This window comes from Strigops habroptila, chromosome 1 (genome assembly GCF_004027225.2).
Source record: "Strigops habroptila isolate Jane chromosome 1, bStrHab1.2.pri, whole genome shotgun sequence".
Lineage (NCBI taxonomy): Eukaryota > Metazoa > Chordata > Aves > Psittaciformes > Psittacidae > Strigops > Strigops habroptila.
In genome coordinates, this window is record NC_044277.2 from 71,806,792 (window position 1) to 71,819,246 (window position 12,455).

At 40.7% G+C, this 12,455-nt stretch overlaps 1 protein-coding gene across 1 annotated transcript in view; it reads right to left on the reverse strand.

The window, feature by feature from the left end:
* Positions 1-11,826, reverse strand: part of C1H7orf57 (chromosome 1 C7orf57 homolog) — a 71,681-nt gene extending 59,855 nt beyond the window's left edge. Inside the window, exon 1 of the mRNA XM_030482119.1 lies at positions 11,411-11,826. The gene's annotated coding sequence lies outside the window, so the exon portion shown is untranslated. The remainder of the gene's footprint in view (positions 1-11,410) is intronic.
* Positions 11,827-12,455: the final 629 nt, after the last annotated feature.

Here is a 12,455-nt window from a genome sequence, read left to right on the forward strand (position 1 = left end):
TCACACTCTGGTTAACCCTAAGCCTCCATGAAGACCGTACCTGGATTTCAATAGTCTGTAAGGATGTTCTTTCTTGTTTCAGAAAACTCAGTCTGAACCTTTTAGTTCCCAGGAACACTACAAAGATTTCAGGCTTTCTGCGAAGAGTGAAAGTTAGTCAGGGACCTCACACTTGGGTGGATGAGGGCAGGTTAGCTACTTTCTCCAACATTGTATCAGCTTGGAATGCTTATTTCCTTAATTCAGTGTTGCAGGAATGTTTGGGGTATTTTTCATTCAGTAAATGAAAATTAAACTAATAAAACATATCCCCCTAGCTGGTGTGAAAATAAATGTTAGAGTGGTCTGTAATTCTGAGATGAAAACAACTGTTAAAAAAAAAAAAAAAAAGACATCACTAAAGTCATATTGTTCTTCAAATTTAGTACCAGAATCATCCAGTTGGGTATGGCCTTCCAAACTAATCTTATTTTCTTCTCCCTTACATAAATTTGCTGCTGAAGAGCTAATGCTCAGACAGTAGAATAGGGAATTGGGACTTCTACAGGTATTCAGAAATTTTTTATAAACATATCCATGGAATACAGTTTTTACCATAATGGTTATCTTGAACTATGGTGTCTACATGATTTTTTTCTTACACTTTTATGTTGCTAAGTTTCTCCACTTCTTCCTTTTTAATGCAGAAAAGCAAGCAATTTTGCCCCACCTTTCTATTGCTTAGATCTATTGCAGCAATCACTGCTTGTCTTTCACAACATTTTATCATATTTTTTCTTTTTTCGGCCTTCCTTTTTTTGGCTGGCCCTTGCTGTGTGTCATTCTCTCCAAAGTGCTGAGTCTCTCAGAACTCATTAGCTTTCTACTTGGCTGCAGACCTCATCTGGCTTTCTTTACATGCCCTGGCCTCTGAGCTACTCTTACAATCTATTTGCTTTGGTGATGGGGTATCACATTGGCCAGATCCTTGGGATAGATCTGCTTGCACCTTTCCTAAAATAAACTTACCAAAAATATCCAAAGGTCTTTCAATCTTCTCTGAAGTTAGAGAACACAAACTGGAACACAATAATTTTGCTGACACTGAAAATTCAGCTGCTTTGGGTGAGATAATCCAGAACAACTGTGAACAACTTTTGTAAGCAGCTTTCTCCCTGCTGATTGTCCAATCAAATTTATTTCAGAAACTATAGCTATAGCAAACAGTGCCCTGTGCCTCTGGATCCCTAAGAAAACCTGATCTGTCAGACTGCTCCAGTGACACCCTGGCTCTGCCCACCCTGATGGGAGCCCCAGGACGTTTCTCCATCTCAATGCTCTCAGGAGGCGCTGGCAGCCCTTTCCCACCAGGATTTCACCTGCAGCAGAGTGGCAGCTGCCAGGACAAAGCAGATAGGCACCCTCTCAGCCTGCCTGCTATTCTGCCTCAGCCTTTTCAACACAAGAGAAGTACGCACAGAGTGAACAGGGAGCCAGAAGGAAGTGATATTGACTGCCACAGTCTGCTTTCCCTGACATTAAACTCTCCCATGGGCAAGGGTCATATTTTTCTATATGCCTGATGAAAGGCCTCATGCATGTTATTCAGAGGAGACAATTTTACATTTAAACAGATGCCTTAGGGGAGAGGGTTGCCCAGCTGCTTCCAGGCTCCGGCCTCAGGGGAACAATGAAATTTGACTGCTGCCTCTGAGCCATGCCAGGGACTGTGCTGACAATTTAGAGGTACAGATGACTGTGGGCCAGTGTTTGAGTGTATGCATGGGCTCCAGTTTATTTGCAGATATAGAAGTAGTAACAGACTCTTACTGGCAATAACAATATAAAAATATGTAATGGTCTCCTTATTTGTGGCTCTGCCTATGCCAGGAAATTAAACAGCAGCAGGACACAAGCCTGAGTGAAAGTAAATGGCAACAAAGCTCACTGGATATATGTCTTGTGGAGAGTAACGAGCCTCTGTGGGACAAAGAACTAAGGATATTGTAGTTGTCTATCTCTATCACAGATAGACCTCAAAGAACTTCTCAGTTGTTGGCTTTAACGATGTACACCACAAACAGATTATTGGTAAGAAAATCACTGGGAAATCTGAGCTGTCTGCTCTGGACCAGGAGTGCTCATGAAGTGTTGGAGAAGGGCTGCAATCACACTTACCTGCTGAGGCAGCCTGTTAGGGGCTGCTGAATGCAGTCAGGGCCTTATGAGCCCCTGACCCTGACTGGCACCTGGCTGGAGTGCTCCTGGCATGTAAACCTGGGCCACGAACCTGGGCTGCTTTTTTTGTGGTGTCTTCCAGGGTTTCACCATGAAGCCAGAACATGATGTATGCAGAAAGGAATTTAAAACTGCTGCCACCTCCGGATCATGGAAGCAGCTGGTACAGAGACTTAACTGGTGTTTTCTGACTGCAAGGAAGAATGTCAGGAGTCCTGAGAAAGAGAGACCATTCTGAGCAACTTTCAGATAAGTGTTTCAACTAACTAAATGAGTTATGTGCGTGTCTGGATTATCCCTTTTGGGAAGGTGGGAATCTAGAAATATCTAGATTTTTAGTTTTACCTTGGTCCACTTGCTCTCAGCTGCATGGGACCAGCCTTTCTTAGTTCCAATTATACAAGCCATGATTAGGCAGATAGGGGAAATGAATATGGAAGGACAATGTTGTGGGTGAAATCTATGACATTTAAGCAGTTTCAGCAATAGGAGAAGAAACAAGTATTTAATATAAAGACTGTGGATTGACCTATATCAAATGAAAACTGTACGCAGTGGTTTTTCAGAATCTTGCTGACTGTGATGCACAGAAAGCCTTAGTCACAGCTGCCAATGCCCATAACTCTCAGTTACACTGATGAAAGTGTGACTTGCTTATCAAACTGAGAGCAGAACCTTTAGTTCTTATAATCAATCCTAGTTACTGATGGTCAAGTGTTTCCTCCTTCTTCAGACATTTCCTTTTTGCTTCCTCTTGTTCCCTTTAAATTTGGCTTGCAAAACACATGATGTGTCTGAATATGGTTTTATGTTAACGTATAGAATCACACAACTATTGAGGTTGGAAGAGACTACTGCAGGTCATCTAGTCCAATTCTCCCCACGGAAAGCAGGGTAAACTGGAGCAGGTGGCTCAGAGTCTGTCCACCCAGGTTTGATTACCTCCAAGGATGGAGACTCTACAACCTCTCTGGGCAACCTCTTTCACCAACTTCACAGAAAAAATGTTTTTCTCACATTTAGGTGGAATTTATTGTATTTTAATTTGTGTCTATTGTCTCTTGTCTTGTTACTGGATGCCACTCAGAAAAGCAGTCTTCTTTACTCCTTCCTATCCAGTATTTGTACACACTGGTAAGATCCCCCTGAACTTTCTCTTCCCTAGGCTGGACAGCCCCAGGTCTCTCAGCCTTTCCTCGTGCTGAAGATGCTCCAGTTCCTTCATCATCTTTGTGGTCTTCTGCTGGACTTGCTCCAGTAAGTCCGAATATTTTTTATACTAGGGAGCCCAAAACTGGACACAGCAGTGCAGACGTGTCTCACCGGTGCTGAGCAGATAGGAAGGACCATCTTCCTTGACCTGCTGGTAATACTAGTTCTAATGTGGCCCAGGATGCTGTTGGCCATAGCAGGACCCATCACCTCCACACTGAGATAAATTTGAGCTCTTCATCATGGTTCATGTTGTCGAATGTTTTGAAGGCTAAGATTTGTCCATTCACAGCAATGCTCCTTCTGCAGCCTGCTTTAGTCACTGAAAATTCCTTACAAGTTTCAATTACCATGAGGAAGAGTATTTTTCATACAAGGGCTGTAAACAACATATGATGTGAATATTTTCACAGCAACACACCTCATCTTCCAAAAAAACCAGTTTATCTGACAGCTAAATTTACTTTACATTTTCTGCTGCTAATGATGGCAGTTGTAAATCTATTGTTGTGACATACGAAGCAGTCAACACATCAATTTGGCAAAAGCAGTCTCATAAAATATACAGAATATGCATATACTTTGCTGATTACTAAGGAAGTCCCCTGCTCACAAAGAGGTTTTTTCTTATTATCATTATTATGATAATGGTAAGATTAGCTAGTGCAGTACTCTATTATACTGTTGCATTTCTCTTGAGTGTTCCTAATGATACAATCAGAATCGTGCAGTTCAGGCACAGAATTTTTTTATATGACATCTCTAACAATGAGGAGTACCATGACAATTATGACAAAATTTTGGAGATAAATTCCTATCCTCATTAAAAAAGTAGTGGAATGAATGGAGGAAAAGACTGGTTTACACAGGTGCATCTTGACCTGCAAACCTTTCTGTGCATATTCCATTCTCGAGTTACACAAAGGAATTTAAGACTGCATTAACACACAAGAGACAGAAACAAAGTGAAGTGAAAACTGGAGAATCAGAAGATACCAGGAAGCAAAAACCACTTACTATTTCTCTTTTTTCTTGTCCTGCCTAGGTGTTGCAGTCTGTTTAAGCTAGTTAGAGCTTCCTGCGCTAACCTGAACAACACATGCTTAAAAGTGGACTCAAATAGCTTTGTCCCTTTGGGTACATCTGCATTATCACCAAGAAATACTGACATATTCATTTTAGTTGTAAACTAGACAACTCACCTAAAAAGTAAGGTCAGATAACCGGATACATTGGTACAAAAAGAGTTCTTGAAACTGCTGTAGGGACCTGCTGCTGACAACAGCAGCATTTGGCTGAGTGCAAACAAGTGCTGGGAGAAGGAGCTGCATGTTTATATTAGGTTTTAAAAGTAACAAGCATTTGGACAGATTAGACACGGTTCCGACTCAACACTTCCTCATATAGAAAAAGTTGCGTTTTTTACTCTTGTCCTGGGATCAAAAACCTGCATTGCACTCCATTCAGAGAGTATGGATACTTCAGGATAGACCCCTATGTGTCACACCTCTTCATGGGGCTCAGCTCTTCTGTTTGTTGGGGTTTTTTTCTGTACTCTACCTACTATTCCTCTAAAGCCTTCATGTTCATTATTTTATTTCTTCAGGTTGTCATAATTGGTCTCCTAAGTTCTTTTTCCTGGCTAAAGAATAATGTAGATTCACTTTAGCACTCGGTCATGTTGGTACAGTCTTCAGGTTTCATTTTTACTTTATCACTAAACAGTAGTCTGATCTGACCAACAGATCAGTTTATGAGAATGGCTGTAGTAAACTGCAGTCACTTCTGCTCCCAAGTTTATTGAGACTCTTTTATACAGAAAATGTCTTTGCAGCTGCTAAGATTAAAAAAATGGTGTAAATGCACCAGGATCCCTTCCATGAAATAAACCAAGACAAAAATCCTGGAAGGCTCAATGGAGATTTTATACAGCTTCAGCCTCAGCTGAATTATTACAGGTATGCTATAAATCTCTGAAATCACAGAGATTAGGATGAAGATGCTGTCTTATCCCCAGCAATACGGACAGAGTGGAATATTGTGTCCTTTTCTAATTTTGATCTAGTACACTGGTGTCCTTTATTTCATGCAGATTGATCAAAATCAATGTCTAGCACACAGAGATTCTTCATTTCACTTTGCTGCTCTACAGTACCTGTCCTCAACTTCATCATTATGTAAGATAATGTATGAAAAAGAAATAAATGGATTGTGGTCTAAATATTGTTTCAAGTGACAAAATCATTGTTATTCCCTTTGTCTGAAGAAACTCACTGTGTATTGGGTGGTTACCTTTTTCCTTCTGCTTTAGTTGGCTGCTTGATTAAGGTCCTATTTTACAATGATGAATAATGCATATTGATTAACAGCTTTCACAAAAACTGCAAGAGTAAGATTGGCATCTGGTGGACTTGACAGATGCATGAGCCACTCACAATGATTTTCTGTCAGGCAATTCAGTCGCCAGAAAAGAAGACTGCATGACTAATGAGTTTTGCACCTCCTCTTCATGTGCTCATCTGCTTTCCCATTGATGTAATTTATTAGGCACTTATGTGAGTCATGGTTAGCACACTGAAGTGGGAGTGGTTGGTGGCTGCCATTGTAATAACCATAAGCAAATAAAACAGAAATCAGAGAAGTGGGAAATGATGTCTAAGAAGCAGAGAACACCTGCTTTCCATTTATGCCTGCACTAAATACTTGAAATTAATTCATAGAATCATAGAATAGTTAGGGTTGAAAAAGGACCTTAAGATCATCTAGTTCCAACCCCTCTGCCATGGGCAGGGACACCTCGCACTAAACCATGTCTCCCAAAGCTCTGTCCAACCTGGCCTTGAACACTGCCAGGGATGGAGCATTCACAACTTCTTTGGCAACCCATTCCAGTGCCTCACCACCCTCACTGTAAAGAACTTCTTCCTTATATCTAATCTAAACTTCCCCTGTTTAAGTTTGAAGCCATTACCCCTTGTCCTACCACTACAGTCCGTAGTGAAAAGTCCCTCCGCAGTATCCTTAGTTACAATCAGAGTTTGCTTATGTATTTACACTCACAACTATTTTTACAAACCAGCATTCTGGCATCATTGTTGGACATTTGAAGAACAAAGTTCGTGCATCTGTACTAAATGAAAACTTTCATAAAGATTCACTATGATGAACTGAGTAGTTTGTGTAACATCTTCACTTTAGAACAACTTTTGACACTCACATGACCATCTGATAAACAGAACAAAGAAAATATTTCTAGGTTGTCATAGGAAGGCACTTCTGTGGCCCCCACATATCTAACCGAGTAGAAAATGGGGCTCAAAATAAACTTCATGTGTTTGAAATGTAGTTGAGCCATGAAGAGACACTTTGAACTGAAGAACAAAAGTCTTTGGGAACCATCAGAAAACTGCTGCTGTCTTCAAGGGTCAATAGGAAGCTGTTTAGTTTGTCCTTTGAAAGTGTATCAGTAGGAGTGCAGTACATCACAGCTTTTTTCTGCTTAGTCCATTGGTATTTGGGATGAACGGGAACCCTGTGTTTCACACAAATAAAATAGACTAGGAAAGAGACGCTTGAGTGAGGAACACAGATTTGAGCTAGCTCAAGGCAAATAGTAGTGATGTAATCATGCATAGGATTTATCCTGACAAGAATATAGAAGTAGGGTTGTCTAAGTTTGTTTTGGTGCAAGTCAATAAGACAAGTCATGAATTTCTATTAGCATCCCAAAAGCTTTATTGCTAGAAGAAAGCTGAAGAATGTTTGTATGCATGTCATAAAAGAGGGCATAATAAAGTGAATGTGTTCAGCAAGTTGTTAGATACTTCTATAAAAGGAGATTTTTTGCTGACTGTGACAAATGTCTAGCACTTCAACACTGAACTAATCATTAGGGAGAAGAGAAACATGAAGTTCAATAAGGAGAAGTGCAAAATACTGAATCAGCATTGGAACTGACTGCATGAACAGCAGTCCTGCTGAAGAGGACCTGGAGGTAACAGGGGATGGCAGGTTGAATATAAGCTGACAGTGCAGTTTGGTTGTAAATAAAGCAGATTATGTACTATGCCACATTAAGATCATGGTCAGCAGACCGAGGGAAGTTATCAACTTCCTCTACTTGGTATTACGGATGAATCCCCATCTGTGTGCAGATATGGGCCCCTAAGTTTAAAAGGGCCATGGAGAAACGGGAGAGGGTCCAGCAGAGAATAGCTAAGATGGTCTGAGACCATATGTGAGGAGCTACACGTTGTTCATCTTATGAAGAGGTGATCTAACATCAGCCTACAGCTATATAAATGGCAGTTAAAAGCTGACATACCACACTACTCTTTGCAGAAGCTGCTGATAAAACAAGCAGTGTTGGAGTCGAGTTGTAGCTTGGGAGGCTTAAGGTGGGCATTAGGAAAGATACATTCATCATGAGGGTAGTGCAGCACTCAAACAGGTTATTCATAGAGCAACTGGAACCTCTGATTTTAAGACATTTTGAAGACTTCATTAGATAAAACCATGTCTGACCTAATCTGGCACACCCACAGTCCTGCTTCAAGCAGGAGCTTGGAATAGAGACCCCAAGAGGTCCCTTCCAAACAACATTTTTACAGTTTTTGGATGGTTTTCCCATTCGAGCTGCCCCATGTGATCTTACAAGCATTCTGAAAGCAGGTAGAAAGACTGAAGCCATATCAACACCACACAACTTAAAAGGCTATCTTAGAACTGAAGTCAAGGATTTGTAGAGGTATCGAAAGAGAGCATAGAAGATAATTTAGAACTCCGAGACAAGGGGATCTGACATAAACAGAGCACAAGTTGAAAAGAACTGTTGAGAGGTAAGAGCACCTTAAGCCCCTTTTTAAAGCTTAAGAAGGTAACCTGGTCTATAACAGTACTAAAGTAAAAAGCTACATTTCTAACACAGATACCTACAGGTATCGCTACAGTATGAAAATAAACAATATCACCCTCAAAGAAGAAACAAAGGTCCTGGAGAAGAAAAGTAACTTTCTCTCTCTTTCTCAAAGACCTATAAAGCCCCAAGCCTTTCTCTGCTTGTGAAAGTCTGGCAAAGAGAGATGAAAGACTTGAGTTATTGGAGAGACATACTTCAACAACCAGGAGCTCAACAAGGCAGACCACATTGCTTCTCTTACAAGCTATGGTGAAGTACTTTCTGCTTGTTGAAGGTCATAAATTAGAAGTAGAGGAATGGCTTAGAATTCATCAATTTTCTAAAGGTAAACTTGGTGTTTAAAAAGCCAATGTAGCCATTGATTCAAAACCAGTTTTATTTGAAAGCTGTTTCAGTACATTATGCCTACATTGTGTATGCACAAACTGTGTGTAGACCACCATGCCAAAGTTCTGTGTGCAGAAACTAATCATTTATTGAAAGTTAGTGCTTAAATGATGTACCTAGCATGATTTCAGAAGTGGAGGAAAGTGAGCCAAACATTTTTGAAGGTAGCACAGCTGTTTACGGATATAAATCAACCAAGACACGCTGTCTAGGTACTGAAAGAAATCTATCTGCAATAATCCAAGACAAGACTGGCACAACACAATCTCCATAGTTCACTGTTTGAGCCAATTGTTTGCTGCATTTGTATGGTACTTGATTAACTGAAACTGCTGATCTATGGATTTTATTTAAATTTTTGCTTTTTTAATTTGGTTTTTGTGCTTACTGATGCATTGCCATTTCAGTTAAATCATAGTAACTTAGCTTAGTATATGCTCAGTTAAGTAAATACTGTTCTATTCAACACAGGCGAGTTGCATGGAACTGACATTGAGACCTTAAATAACCTTAGACAAGAAATTTGCAAATCAGTTTTCTCTCTACAGGTTCATTTCCTCTCAGCAGCAATTCAGAAAGAATTAATCCACTGCAGAATTAGGTCTTTCTGAAATGCAAATCTTCTTCAGCAGAACACCAGAATAAGCAGTTTTATTGGTCAATTGGTGATGACGTCTGTTTGGAAGAGCTTAGAGAATTTTTAAGGTGTGAAAGTTATAACAACTTGCAACCACAGTACAGAAAGAGATGCAAGAAAACAGGAACCTGAACTGTATGGGAAGAAGCCAATGATCTCTTATGATTTTTATCATTATGTTTTTAGGTATAACCTTCCCAGCTGCTGCCTCTGTTCCACTTCTGTTATCACAAATTTGAAGTTTTGAATATTCTTTGCATTTACATTTTCTCCATACTTCTGAACCATGACATTCTCTTGAACAAAAAGATAGAATCTCATAGCCCAATATCCTCCACTGTTGCAGTCAATCTTACGGCTTTAATAATCTTTTGAAAACATAGTTAACACCCTTTAAAAAAGTTTTCTTGCCTTGAAACTTAGAAGCACAGACATTGTAAAGACAAGGACCTTTCTGAAGATGCAGCAAAACAGCAGCAAACAACAACAACAAAAAAACCACATTGAAAAGTATTCTGTCTTTCTACAAGAACAGTAGATAGAAGATTTCCCTCATAATTCAGTACTCAGCCTCATTCCTTCTGCTTGAAAGTGCAAGAATCAGCGACCAGATGAACCCTGAGCTCCCTTCCAATCTGGTATTCTATGTAGCTTCTTGTCCACTCAGAAAGTTTCCTAATCATTAGGCCTCAGGCTGTTTGGGACATAGCATCTAGGAGACAGTGACCAGGAGAAAAGGTTTGGATTAGAAGTGCCACCTCCCATCTTTGCCTTTTGGAAATGTGCACTGTTTAAAGCGGAATTGGAGGCTGCTTGGAAGGCAGATGGAAGAGAGCACACTGACACATGCTCTCCCTTGCTCTGCTTGCTGTACACACAGACATAAGGGCCCCTGTGAGCCATGCCCATACCCCAGCTGCTGCACACAGACCCCCATGCATACATGGAGAGAATAAGGAGCCGTGCATCCAGGAAAAGAGTAAGAAATGGAGTTTAATGGGAAGACAGGACAGACTGCACTGGTCAGGCAGCAGGCACAGCTTCCCCACAGAACCTAGTGCACTGTAAACATCGTTTGTTATCCAAGGTCTCTTGTACAAACATAATTATAATGCTAGACACTGCATCTGTAGGTTGCCAGCGTACAAACAGTAACAGAACTGGATGTGACTGCTGTGCATGGGGCATGATGGTACCAATCCTGTTCCCTCAATAAAATATTGCACCTGCCTTAGTGGGGAGAAAACTGTTTGGGGGGTTGCACACTGTTTTCAGTAACAGACATTAATTATATGTAAGGTTCATAAATCTGGTCAACATTTTGTTGTTGTTGATGTGGTACTACAAAATGGGAAGATATGTCTTGCATATTTGCTATAAGTTTACCCCATGTTTAGCCAGATACAAGAGATTTTCTCGCAAGTCACAGCCCCACATCCCAGAACATGAGGCTGTAAGTCTTGCAGCCCCATTCTTGCTGCCCTACTTCATTAAAAAATTAAAATTTTCCTTATTCATTTAGTGAGGAACATAAATGTGCGAAAAACCCTTAAAAACAGGTATAGGACATAAAATTAACACAGTAGTCCACAAATATTTCATTGTGCAGTTAGTTTATAGCAACCAAAAGTAAGTAAAGAAAAATAATCTCCAAATTTCACAAACTGCAAAGTGCAGGTGCAAGAGCAACCAGATTTGTACTAGCCCTTAAGATGATTCCTTGCATTCTTAAAAGGACTCAGAGCCTTCTTACCGCAGGAAAGAACAAACCATCAGGTTTAGACCCTGTACTGCCTAGAATAATCTTCCTCCTCCTCCACAATTCTAATGCAGGAGACAGCAAAGCACTTAGCTAAGAATTTGCATGTATTTTAGGAGACTGGAGACTGACTTTCCTGTCATTAATTGACTGAAGAATCAAGACCGGCCACAAGTAGCAGTGTAGCATAAATGCACGAGTTTATTCTTTGTAATATGAAACATCAAAGGGAAAGACAATTAAGAAAAAATCTTTACTGAATTAAATGTAATTGACTCACCTAACCTAACTTCTGGTACATGGAAGATGGCCCCTTCTCCACTTGCAGATCCACTGTGTTGCAGAACACGTTCAGTGCCGTGGTAGTGAGCGAGCAGCAGAACATCGTACCTGGGAAAGCATCAGAGTTGTCCAGGCATAACCACATATCATTAACAGAAGGAAACAGCAAGGGATAATAGTGGTAGGTTTCCCTTCGCGGAGGACAGAAGCCCCCATCTGCCTACTTGGCTTGCCATCTAGAACAAGTTGTTGCTTGCCAGGGGCTCAGATCCAAGATGTTGCAGAGAAACCACCAAGGCTCTCAGGCTATTACTCCCTGCTGCTTATCCACATGAGCACCAATGATACTGCCAGGGAAGACCAGGAGAGTCAAGGGTGACTACAAGGATCTGAGAGTGAGGATCAGGAGCTACTGACTGGCCAGCCTTACTGTTTCCCCTGCAAAAATCATGGACCCCTTGGAGCACATTTCTAGGCCGATGCAGAAGAAGGTGATTAGGAAGAGTAAGCATGGGTTTACCAAGGGTCAGTCATGCCTGAACAATCTAATTGCTCTCTGTGAGAAAAAGACTGGATTAGTGGACAAAGGGGGAGCCGTGGATGACTTTGACCTTGCCGTTAGTACTTATCAACCCCTTTCAAAACACCCTTCCTTCTCTGAACTTAAATTACGTCTGATAAATTTCTATAGTATTTTTACCAGTTAGCACCTTGGCTCTCATCAGCTTCTGACCACAGTGACTTGAAGAGAAAGAAGAGATTACACAAATAGTTATGTGTGTAAACTTAAGGCTTTGCCATCCTGCAAATATAGCGCAGATATTCTCATATCTATTCGTATTTACCTCCATGGAAAAACAATACATGTCTTCATTGCATTGGCAGATTATTATCCTGCAGGGAAGCAATGGTACACATCCAGATCTCTTGGTGGAGGTTTGCAATCCAGCAAGGGAAATTTTTCTGCAGTACGAAAGTAGATGGTGAGTGGATATGGGCTGGCTCAGCAACTGGGGTAACACCACAAACAAGGAGAGAAAAAA